The sequence below is a fragment of the Aethalodelphis obliquidens genome, unplaced genomic scaffold (assembly GCF_003676395.1).
Source record: "Aethalodelphis obliquidens isolate GAN/ISIS:26980383/991018 unplaced genomic scaffold, ASM367639v1 scaffold7, whole genome shotgun sequence".
Lineage (NCBI taxonomy): Eukaryota > Metazoa > Chordata > Mammalia > Artiodactyla > Delphinidae > Aethalodelphis > Aethalodelphis obliquidens.
In genome coordinates this window covers 64396147-64408618 of record NW_020837951.1, presented here as the reverse complement: position 1 = coordinate 64408618, position 12472 = coordinate 64396147, and the positions used below count along the sequence as shown (strand labels likewise).

Genomic DNA, 12472 nt, shown 5'->3' with positions numbered 1-12472 from the left:
TCTATAGAAACAGAAAATAGACTTGAGGTTATCAGAGAGTAGAGAGAGGGGGAATTGGGTCTGACTTCTAGCAGGTTATGAGGATTCTTTTGGCGGGTGGGGCGGGGGGGGGGGGGTCGTGATGGAAATGTTCTGGAATTAGATAATGGTGATTGCTGTACAGCTTAGTGAATATAGTGAAAACCATCAAATTGTATACTTTAAAATGGTGAATTTTATGTTAGATGAATTATATCCTAATATTTTACATTCATCATCATAAAAAATATATCCTGTCTATAGTCTCCTTTGGCAAACTCTTATTTTCTTCCTCTCGTTGATATCAGTGCTTGATGACACTAGGGCTCAAGGTCCTACCTGTATTTTAGGAAAACTAAATAAACAAAGGGCCAAATGTAGGTCTGTGGTTGAATTTAAACTATGATGGGACTTCTATGCTATTGAATATAGCGGAGATGTAGCAAAATCTCCCTTTTCTTCCATCAGAATGGAAAGAGGAAATGATGAGGTAGCTAAAGTAGCTAGGTACAGTAATGAAAATATCAGTGGAATATTTTCATTTAGCTAAGCCAAAGAAATGCAGAGTCCCCACATAATGTTCCTAGCTTTACTTGAAACTTTCCTATGAAATGTTGCAAGTTAAGATAAACAATAATTTGGCTAATCTATATGTGTAATTAAAAATTTCTTATGATATGCCATCAATGTTAGCCTTTCTCTTCAGCCTCAGTATCTGTGCAACTCTTTAAATAATGCTTTCCATTTGAAAATATCAAATTCATCATTATCTATAAACAAACTGATACCCCAAAGCCACTCCCTGCTGTCGTCATTCCTACTGTGGCAAACAACCCTTCTCCAGGTATCATGCTCAAGACTCTATAAATTATCTCATTTCACTCTACACCAACCCCAAGGGAAGATACCATTAATACCCCCATTTTATACCAGGGGGAAACTGGGGCTTAAAGATATTCAGTCACTTGTCCAAAGTCACATCTCTAGGAAGTGACAATGTCACTATTCAAAGCCCCATCAATCCACCTAGATTGAGAAATCCCTAACTCCAGAGCTCTGCTGTGTGCCTTGCTATTGACCTTCAAGACATGGCTCACCCCATGGCTTCCCTTGCTTGTCAGGGAAGCACTCTGCTCGATACTGCAGATATCTTTAAACACAGATCATTCTTTCACACTTCCAAACTAACTACAAGTCAGGGTCTTCTTAATGAGAGATGACTCAGACTTCCAGTGGATTTCTCAATCCAGATGGAATTTCCACTGGGCTGGGCCAAAACCAGGGCATCCTTTGGGCAGTGATGGATAACAGCAAACTTTAAATCAGCTTTTTATGTTAATGTATTAATATCTTAATCTTCTCCTGGTAGTGAAGTTGGACTATTCTCACCATTCCCACTGAAATAGATGAGGGGATGTTATGTATATCATTCTTCAATAAGTTTTTAGAAATAGGTAATAGGGCAACTGAGGCCAAGAGATCAATGGTCTGGACATCCCGAGAATAAGTAAGACAATTCTGCTTTTAGATTTCACAGTCACCACTGGTACTAAGTTTTCCTACCTCACATCTGAGTCCTGTGGGTCATCCAGAATGTAGTCATCTCTCTCAATGTGTCTGCACAGATCAAGGGAAAGGGGAGGGGTGGGGAGGATGAAAAGATAAAAGCTATTATTGAGCACTTCCTACATGCCAGACACTACATTAAACATACCTGATCTCAGTGAATCTTCCCAATAACCCTAGAGATTATTATGCACATTTCACAGATGAGAACACTGAGGCTTGGAGAGGTGGAGTAACTTGTGTAAAGATATCCAGTGGGAGGGTTAGAATTCAAGCTCATATTCTGGCTGACTCCTAAATCCATCCTCTTTCATAACTCAGTGCTGTCTTCAACAGTAACCACAACTGTGTTGTGGGTGTCTACCAGCAAACTTACACATTTCACCTTTAAAAAAGATGTTTGGTTCTTTCATGAAAACAAGACCAAGACAAATGGGCTGAGGCAATCAAAGTATTTTAGAATTAAATGCGACTTTAGAGACCAAGTCCATCCTCCTTATCTGACAGATAAGGCATCTTAATGCCCAGGGAGCTTAGGTGATTTGGCTGAGGTCACAGAGCTAATAAAAGCCTCCACCAGACTAATACAGAAAGCTCCAGACTAAAATTACTGCCTTCATCTTTCCTTTTAGAAGGTTGCACTGCCTTTGTTTCCTCTTCATTTCAAGGGAAACCAAGTGCATCTCCGACTCTAGGCTTTTGTTATTAGGCACTAACTGTTCAATAAAACAAGTGACAAAAAATGGTAGGTTCTTTTCACCAAGATTATGAAAACAACTATAAAACATCCATGTGTAATGTCTTCAAAAGAGTCGGACACCTAATGAAATTGCTTCTCAAGTAAACTTACGCAGTTATCATTGGAGATCTGCTTAAAACGAAAAAAAAGTGTATTTGCCTAGGATAAATATCACATGGAATAAAGAAAGAACAGTCAAAAGTAGGCTCCACTTCTGCAGAAATTGCACAGCCCGGGAAAAACTCACAGCCCTCTCTTCCGTCTCCTAAGAGTCCTGGCGTAGAAGCTACAGAAGACAGCCTAGCATAAACTCTTTCTTTGGTTTACCGAGCATTTATAGAATGTCTAGGGCGTGGCTGGCATTTTTATTAAAAAGGGATGAAAAAGACCTGGTCCTTGTCCTCGAAGGACTTATTGATTCTTGAGAGGAAAAGAGCCCAACAGTCCGGAGTTGTAAACCTAAGAAGCTCCAAGTCCAGGCCCTCTGGGTCCTGCCCTCTGGTCCCTACCCAGGCCTCTGGGTACTGAGGCAGCGGTCTTTGGCTAGAATGCTTCAGGAAGATCTTCCTCAGGTGGGCGCAGAGGCCCGGCGCAAGGCGCTGGAGGTGTGTCCCCACAGACGACACGAACTGCCACAGAACAGCCTCAAACTAACTCGGGGTCCCCATAACCCTCACTGCAGCCCCCTATACCTTTCCTCTGAACACCTCCCAGCCCAAATCTTTCCCCTCCAAAACCCCACACCCGGTGGTTACCTCAGGGGTCTCCCGTGATCCAGACTGCACACCCAAGACCCCTGGGGCAGCTTCGGATCTCAAAGGCAGAAAGAGGCCCAGGCAGGCCGCGGGGTCAGAGCAAAAACTGTTGGAACACGACGGACTCTAGGACCCAGGGAGGGGGAACAAAGAGCACAGGGGGGAACAAGAGGGAGACCAGCCCCAGGGAGACGGTGTTTACAACTGCCACTTCCGGAGACTCGACTTCCCTGGCAGACCTCCGCAGACTTTCGCCGGCCGCGGCCCCGCCCGGGCCCGGGCGGCCCTTTTCCTCCCGCCTCCGGCAGCCGACAGCTCCAGGATACACACTCAGAGAACGCCGGGCTCCGATTGGAAGATCCGGGCCCGCGAAGCTGCGCGGCTTTTCTGGAAGGCGACCGGCGCATGCGCTGTTGCTGGGGAGCGGCGCGCTCGCGGCCGCGCGCGGTTCCGCGCCTGGCGCGGGCCCTCCCCCCTTCTACCTCCGCCTGAGGACCCCTCGGCCCACGTTCCAGTGTGGTGGTCTCAGTGTGAGGTGCCCGGGTCACCGTCCCAGAATCCCCAGAGAGCCGACTGAAAAGGCAGGTTTCTAAGCCCTAGCTCCTTTTCCCCGCCTACTGAATAAAAATCTTAAGAGGACTGATCCCAGATGCTGCATTTTTAAGCTGGCTGCCCTGCTGATCCGTAGGGTCACGACAGCCCCTCGGGGTCCGTGGTCTGGTGCCAGAACCGGGGGAAATTCCCTGGGCTCGCTTCTGCACCAATGATTGGTTTCCCGCTGTTCAGACCGCTATCCGCCTGCCGGACGCTTCTAGTCCCCTCCTCCCATCCCCATTGTATCCCAGCTGGTGGTTGTAAACGGGGACGCAAAATGCGGGCCAGCGCGCTGATGCAGCTGCAACGCCTTTCGTTATAAATATTACGTAACGAGGTACCTCACGAAAAAGTCCTCAGAGCCTTAGCAAGTGCCCCAGCTCCCTTTCCTACCCTCGTCCTCTTCCCCACCCCCGACACACACACATATACACACGCACCCCACGCACGCTTTCCTCGTTGATAATTTATACTTTGGTTTCTCCTGGTAGCCGCTGCCGCCTCAGGGAGATTGGAAAACCAAATCCTCTTTTGTTCCTTGGCTTTTGAAAGCCTGTTCCCCAAAGAACAATGCAAATTGGCGGGATATTGACTCAGGATTTAATCTTCAACACCACCTCCTCCTCCTCCCGAAAAGGTGTTTGATACAAAAAGAACCTTTTATGCCAAAATAGTGCCTTGTGGCTTGTAATCAACCTGAAACCAGGTGTAGGGGCCGTCTTTCCCCTGTCTCCCTGGGATTAAAACCTCCTTGATTCCTGTAACACTGAAACTCTGAAACTTTAATTGGCTTGAGTTTAGTCATTTAGATTAGGAAAGGAGGCACATCCCGCTTCAATAGTTTAGTCAGAAAGAGGATAATTTCTTCAAAGAAAAGAGTGTATGGAAAGAAAAGAGCCCACTCTAACACTTAGAAACGAAATGGACAATTACAACAGACTAATGATATTAGGACTTTTTTTACTTTACAAGTTTTAAATAATATAAAATTTTTATTTGTGTTTTAGCAAAATCACAAAATTGAATATTGTACAGCAAGAAATGCCAAATGTACTATACTGCACACTTTTTTAAAATGAAAAAAATAGATGCAGCATGAAGACTTGCAATCTTCATTTATTTGTTCATTCAGCATTTATTGAATACAGACTATATACCCAGCCCAGAACTAGGTGGTAGAAATGCAGGATACATGATATAGGTGCAGTGGGATTCAGAAGAGGGAAGTATAATATCAACCCTGAACAACCAGGAAGGCTTTATAGAGAACTTTGAGTTCAGTCTGGGAAGGTAGTTATAGATTCACCAAGTTAAAAGGAATTGGAAGACATGGAAGCTGCAAACAGGGCAGGAAACAGCAAGAGGCATTTGGAAAACTGAGCAAAGCTCTGTGTGCGGTCTTGGGGTAGCGGATGTGGGGAGTAAGATGTCAGGCTGGAGAAGTAAGCAGAACCCAGATCACAGAGGGCCGTCTAGGTCCTACTTAGTTTACCAAGCAACAGAGCTAAATGAAGGATGTTGAGCAGAAAAGTTCTAATAATTAAACAATAAATCAGACTGTTATAAAATACTTGGAGGTTTTCTGTGTTTTTCTAGTAGTTACAAGGTCAATTCTTTGTTGTCTCTTGTTTGCCTAACATGCTATACTACTTAGGAAAGCTGTACAGAAAGATGCTGTCTAGCCCACTTCTCTTTTATCCTCGAATCACAATTCTCATCTCATTCTTTCTCTTGAGATATTATTCGATCAACCACCCCCACTCTTCCAAAACAGATTTCGCAGTCAATAATGACCTCATTACCAGATCCCAGGCTCCTTGAGTTCGCTGACACTTTGATCACTCTCAGATTTCTCTCCAGCATAGGTGAGACTCAGGGTTTAGGCAGCTCTCTGACCTCTTTGCTGCTGCTCAGGAAACCATTATCACCTTGCCCCTTAAGGGGATACTTTCTCAGTTTTGCCCTCAACCTTCACCATTTACCACAGTAGCTTTCTTGGTGATGTTGTCCATTCCTGCAAGTGTGAACTCTGGGTCCACAACTTTCAATTCTTTATGTCCACCTCACATACCATAATATCATAAGCTGAGCTCTGATCTTGAATTTTTAACTCTCATTTGAACAGTGTCATCTTAATGTCTGTCAGTATTGAGTTCAATATATCTAAAACTTAATGATCTTTCTCAACTTCTCACTGGAGCCCCACAAACTGCTCTACCCATTTATAAAACTTATAATCTCAGACACCCAAACAAAAAAAACTTAGAGAATCTTTCTTCTCTCTCAGGCTCTCAATTCCTTCATCTGAGAATTACTAAATCCTACTTACTTTGTCTCCTGTGGCCTTTCTATGCCTCCTACTAATCATCTTCATTTATTTGTTTCCTTATTGTTTCATATCCAGACACTTGTAATCAGGACCTTTGCTGTGGCTGACGCAAGTCACCCACCTCCTCCTTCTGTGCAAATTCTCAACATTTTTACAAGTTGACAACTAACATCTAGGGCATTTTTAAACCAGGAAATATGAGAGGAGAAGATCAAAAAATAGAAAGAAATCAAAAGCAGGCCTAAGGGCACATATGCACCTTTCTGACACTAAGGGAGTGTTATGAGCTGATTGTGTACATGTGAGCCGCAGGGTTTTTTTGTTTGTTTGTTTTTTATTGCGGTACACGGGCCTCTCACTGCTGTGGCCTCTCCCATTGCAGAGCACAGGCTCCGGACGCTCAGGCTCAGCGGCCATGGCTCACAGGCCCAGCCGCTGCGGGGCACATGGGATCCTCCCGGACCGGGGCACGAACCCGTGTCCCTTGCCTCGGCAGGCGGACTCTCAACCACTGTACCACCAGGGAAGCCCCGCAGGGTTTTTTAACACCAGATGAGCCACATCCTTTTGACCCTAGTAACCTCTCCCAGAAGGTTCAAACACCAGGTGCTTGATTATTACGCTGCTTTGGTATCAATTGTTAGAACTGCGAGCCCTGCCATAATTGTTGCTCTTGGTGGCCCTGGTTCTTTGCTCCTTCAATCCCCATACTGTGTGCTACAACGGAAATGATCCTTCTGAAGCATAACTCTGATTACATTACCCTTCATTAATTCTTTTAATGGCTCCTCAGTCCTTACTGGATAAAACCCATACTTTTCCTTCATCCATCAAGGGCCCTTATTCTTGTCCCTACCTGCCTTTCCAGCCTTACCTTCTCTTATCTCACAATAAATCTTCCCTCTCATTCACATTAGCAACAGAAAACACAAATAAATGTAATAAGAGGTAGATATGGACTTATATTAAAAGTTTTAAGATATATAGGCTAATATAAAAGATAACATTATTTATTAGACATATGTGCCAAGCACTATGCTAAGTGGTTTCACATGTATTCTAATTTTTTTCAAAAATGCATATGTCTTCATCCTTTGTTCCGATAGTAAATACATGGTCATTAAGTCAGGGCAATTTTTTTTTTTTTTGCAGTACGCGGGCCTCTCACTGTTGTGGCCTCTCCCATTGCGGAGCACAGGCTCCGGACGCGCAGGCTCAGCAGCCATGGCTCACAGGCCTAGCCGCTCCGCGGCATATGGGATCTTCCCGGACCGGGGCACGAACCCGTGTCCCCTGCATCGGCAGGCGGACTCTCAACCACTGCGCCACCAGGGAAGCCCAAGTCAGGGCAATTTTAAAAGTAAAATTCTCCCCCAAGTCCTACCTTCCCAGTCTAGATTTAAAAACTGTTAGGAATGTATTACATTTCTAATATAACATTTTGATGCATAAATAAATACGTTTTAAAGAAGGCACATTTGTTCATTTATTTCTATATTTACACAAGTGTGCATACACACAATAGTAGCAGACACTGCTTTTCCATTTCCTACACCATCCTTGCTGACAGCCTTAATCTGTTTGCAGCAGTAATAGGTAGAACTTCAGGAGATGAATGGTCTGATCTATCCTATTTCCTCCTGCTAGCTACTGGCTCTCCAAAGCTCCCTGGTAGCTAGGGTTGGCTGTGTTACCAGTTCTGAACAATGAAATGTAAGGGCACACCTACTGAGGTGAGAATAAAAAGAGCCTTGATTCTCCATGACACTCCTTAGTTTCTGATCCAATCCTGGACTTCCTTCTGACACAAACGATTAATGGTCTTAGAATTCAAGTCTGTGCTAGTCATGTTTTCTGTTATTTGAAGCCAGTGGTGTGCTGATTTCCTTGATGTATACTAAATACTGCCACTGTGGCTAATTTCAAGCAACCAACATGCAGTCTCTTGACTGCAGAGTTCAGAAGAAATATGTACATTTGGCTCTCAAGAGTCCTGTGGGAGCCAGCTCCAGCACATCATTGCTATTGATAGGTAGATAAGTAGGTAGGTAGATTTTTTTTTAACTTAACAATACAGCTTTAATACATTTCTATGTTAATATGAAAAAATATACCTTTTTATGGCTGTATTGTAATCCATTTTATGAATGCCTATAATTTATCCCATCATTTAAGTTGTTTCTGCTTTGTTTCTTTACTTAAAAAATAAAAATAAAACACTGTCTCCAAAGGTATACTTTGCATATTTGTCTTTTTTTTTGGCCGCGCCATGCAGCATGTGGGATCTTAGTTCCCCAACCAGGGATTAAACCCACGCCCTCTGCAGTGGAAGCGTGGAGTCTTAACCACTGGACCGCCAGGAAAGTCCCACATATTTGTCTTTTTAAAGTCATAGTATAAATACCTAGAATAGAAATTGATGGATAAAAGGATAAGCATTGAAAACCAAAATCGATATAATTACCTTTCCCTATGGTAAATACAGTAAGTCCCCTACATACGAACCTTCAAGTTTCAAACTTTCAAAGATGCCAACATGCATCTGGTTCCAACAAGGAACCAGAACCTGTGCCATCAACGTCAGGCGTGAGTGAAACTGCAGCCTGCCCTCCATCCCCTATTGTTGATGATCCTTCAGCTCTACCATCTCCCCCCTCCTCTCCCTCCTCCAGTCAGTGACTCTTCTTGCCTGTTCACTCAATGCCAGCCCCTGTAAGCCAGCTGTTGTACTGTACGACTGTACTTTTCAAGGTACTGTACTGTATGATTAAAAAACGTTTTCTTTATTTTTTGTGGTTTTTTTATGTATTATTTGTGTGAAAAGTATTATAAACCTATTAGAGTACAGTACTATATAGCTGATTGTGTTAGTTGGGTACCTAGGCTAACTTTGTTGAACTTACAAACAAATTGGGCTTACGAATGTGCTCTTGGAATGGAACTCATTCATGTGTAGGGGACTTACTATAATAGTGGGACTAGACATACTTTCCTGTACTTTTGTTAGACAATTCTGGGACCAAACAAAAATAACCTTGTGGCTTGCTCCAGTTGACACTTTTTCCTGGAAGATAAGGCTGTGAACTTACTAAACAGATTACTTATGAAGGCTAACAGTTTATTTACCAAGAAATTATTCAAAACCATTGCCTTGGGGCTTCCCAAGGCTTTACCAAGAAATTATTCAAAACCATTGCCTTGGGGCTTCCCACTGTGGCGCAGTGGTTGAGAGTCCGCCTGCCGATGCAGGGGACAGGGGTTCCTGCCCCGGTCCGGGAAGATCCCACATGCCGCGGAGCGGCTAGGCCCGTGAGCCATGGCCACTGAGCCTGCGCATCGGGAGTTTGTGCTCCACAACGGGAGAGGCCACAACAGTGAGAGGCCCGCGTACTGCAAACAAAAAAAAACAACAAAACATTGCCTTGCTGTGCCCACCAATCTAAGGCTGTTGTATCATAAACTCTGCCTAATCCCAAACATTTCACTGACTTGCTTCTCTCCCTAAAACCCTAAAAATAACTGGCCCTAATTTTTCATTTTGAGTCACTACTAAGGCTCAGTCAAGGTAGTGTTCTTCCTTACTACAGCAAATCTAATAAACTTAACAGTTTTTATGATGAGCTTTTAAGGAGTCAACATTTGAGAGCTGTACTTTAATTTTTTATACATAGTACCAGGTTACTTTTCAGAAAGAATATCAATTTAAAGAAATATCAACATTGTATGAGAGTATCTACTTCTTTCTGCCCTTGCCAGCAGTAGATATTTTTGCGGTATTGAAACGTTTCCAATCTGATAAGCAAAAAGTGATATGCCATTGTTCTAATGTTCTTTTAATTTGCATTTATCTGATTACTGATGAAGTTTAGTAACATCCAGAAATGCCACTTTTATCTTATGTAACTAGATGCATTAACTCACTAATACACCACTACTGCCATGAGAATTTAGAAAGTTTGTACCAAGTCTAAGAACTTAATTCATAACCTTATAATGAATAATTATAAAGCTGCAGCCAAGTCATTGTAGATAAGGTAGCATCCTTTAAAGAAATTTAAATTAAATATTTAATTTAAACATTGAGCCTATTTATTATTATTCCTGGCCAATCTAAAAAGCACAATTTGAAAGTAGAAATGTTAAGGAGTGGGAGTGAGGGCAATAATGAAAGAAAGGAACCAAAGTCAGTTTGTATAACAGTGTGAAGTAATTATTCCAATATGACTAGTGGTGTTCTTGCAAATTATGGGCAATAGGAATGTGTTTTTCTTCTGCTTATAAATTTAAACTAGCATTCTCCAATATTTATCCTTAAGTGATATGAATGATATCTATTTCTAGTCCCATATTTACTCACTCAATAGACTTCCAAAAAAAATAAAGAAGCTATGTGAATTTCTCTCTAGTGGGAAGGTCTGAAAGAGGTCCAGATTTCTTAACCTGCGTGGGACTGCTAGACTATCCTCTTTGGTTAGAAGTTAGGATTTCCCAAAAGGAAAAAGGAAGCCCTCTGGCCTCAATCTGAAGACTGAGGAGAGAAGAACTGAGGGAGTACGTAGTGGACCTCTAAGTTTATAACTTAGTGGGCATCTTTGTCTCCAGCTTTGTAAAAAGGCACATTTAATGTATAGTCTTAAATGTTATAACTCTCACTAGAGAACAGCTTTATAGTTGGAGTTGTAGATGGAAGGAAGGTCCAATTCATGAAGCGAAGCTAGGCCTCCCCCCATATTACCCTCTTCTTGCCTTCCGTAGAATCCCTTGTAGAGATGTCCGCGTTGATGAAGGAGGAAAGTGCAGTTAATGAGCCCCAGGTTGTGAGCAACTCAAAGGAACACAGAAGCATTGAGGGGCTCACTGGCAGAGAAGCAGCGGCCAACTCAGAAGCAACTGTAAGACAAACCCCTCCCCTTTTAAAAAAATGTACTTGAGAAGGATGACTCTTTAAGAGGACTGAAAGTTTGGGAGATATCTATCTATACATATACTTATAGATAGATATGCTTATAGATAGATATACAGATATGTATATACACATATGTATATATATAGATATATGTACACACATATATCTGTATGTCTGCATTTTCTATTCGGATCAATGTATCTATTTGTCTATGTCCCAATATCACCATGTTTTAATTATTATACCTTTATAGTACATTTTTAACGTCTAGGCCATCTCATTTTTCAAAATTTTCTATGCATGTAATTAAGATTTGTTAACAAATATTTACTGAACGCTTACTATTTGCTAGATGTTGTAGGTTATAAAAATATAAAAGCAAACAACACACACAAAAATCTCTGCTCTTGTGGAGCTTACATTTTAGTGAGGGGACACAGGGGAAACCAACATAATCCCTATCAATGAGTTACACCCTCATGAGACCAAGCATGCTTTCTTGTCCCTATGTTAAATAATACTGACATCAAGCAAAAATAATCTATTTGCTCCAGAAAATACCTATTCCTGTAAGATAATGCTGTGAACTAAAAAGTTTATTTATCAAGACCAAAAGCTTTCTCATTTAAGACTTGCCTCAAGACCTTTCTCCACACTTTGCCCAACAATTTAACCATCCCAAGGTGTTCCTTGCTAGCAAAACCCTTTAAAACCTCCCTAAAGAAGAGCCTTCCCTAATCTCCTCATTGTGAGTTACTTTGGAGGTGAGTTTAGGTAAGATAAGAAGGAAAGCTAGACACTCAGAGCTTTTAGCATGAGTTCAAAAGTCTTTTTAAAATGTTTTATATGTAAATATACAAGTTTACTTACAATTTTTAAAAGTCCATGTAATATTACTGATAAATAGATGATTCTTTGGATATATTAGTCGTACACCTTTAGCTTAAAACAACTTTGTCCTCTCTCTGACTTTCTCACAATAAAAATGTTAGCTAAATATATATATATATATATATATTACATATTTTTTTAATACATGCCTTGGGTTTAGTTTCTCATGATTTAAACCTTTTAAATTTATACATTAATTCTATGGGCCCAGTAAGTTATTATTTCCATGGATGGTTTAAGATTACAAACATAAGGGAATTCCCTGGGGGTCCAGTGGTTAGGACTCTGCGCTTTCACTGCTGTGGGCCCAGGGGTAGGTCCCTGGTCTGGGAACTAGGATCCTGCAGGCCGTGCCATGCAGCCAAAAAAGAAAAAAGATTACAAACATAAAACTGTGTTTGGCTAAATGAAATTGCAGTAATGGATATTTTTTTCTTTTTCTTTTTCTATTTTGGCTGTGCAGGGTCTTTGTTGCTGTGCACAGGCTTTCTCTAGTTGCAGTGAGTGGGGCTACTCTTCGTTGTGGTGCACGGGCTTCTCATTGCGGTGGCTTTTCTTGTTGTAGAGCATGGGCTGTAGGCACACGGGCTTCAGTAGTTGCAGCATGTGGGCCCCAGAGCACGCAGGCTTCCATAGTTGCAGTGCATGGGCTCATTAGTTGCAGCGTGTGGGCT

The 12472-nt window shown here is 42.1% G+C and overlaps 1 protein-coding gene across 1 annotated transcript in view; it reads right to left on the bottom strand.

Annotated features, from left to right (window-relative positions):
* Positions 1–4209, bottom strand: part of CCDC171 (coiled-coil domain containing 171) — a 356794-nt gene extending 352585 nt beyond the window's left edge. The window contains exon 1 of the mRNA XM_027105900.1: positions 3079–4209. The gene's annotated coding sequence lies outside the window, so the exon portion shown is untranslated. The remainder of the gene's footprint in view (positions 1–3078) is intronic.
* Positions 4210–12472: the final 8263 nt, after the last annotated feature.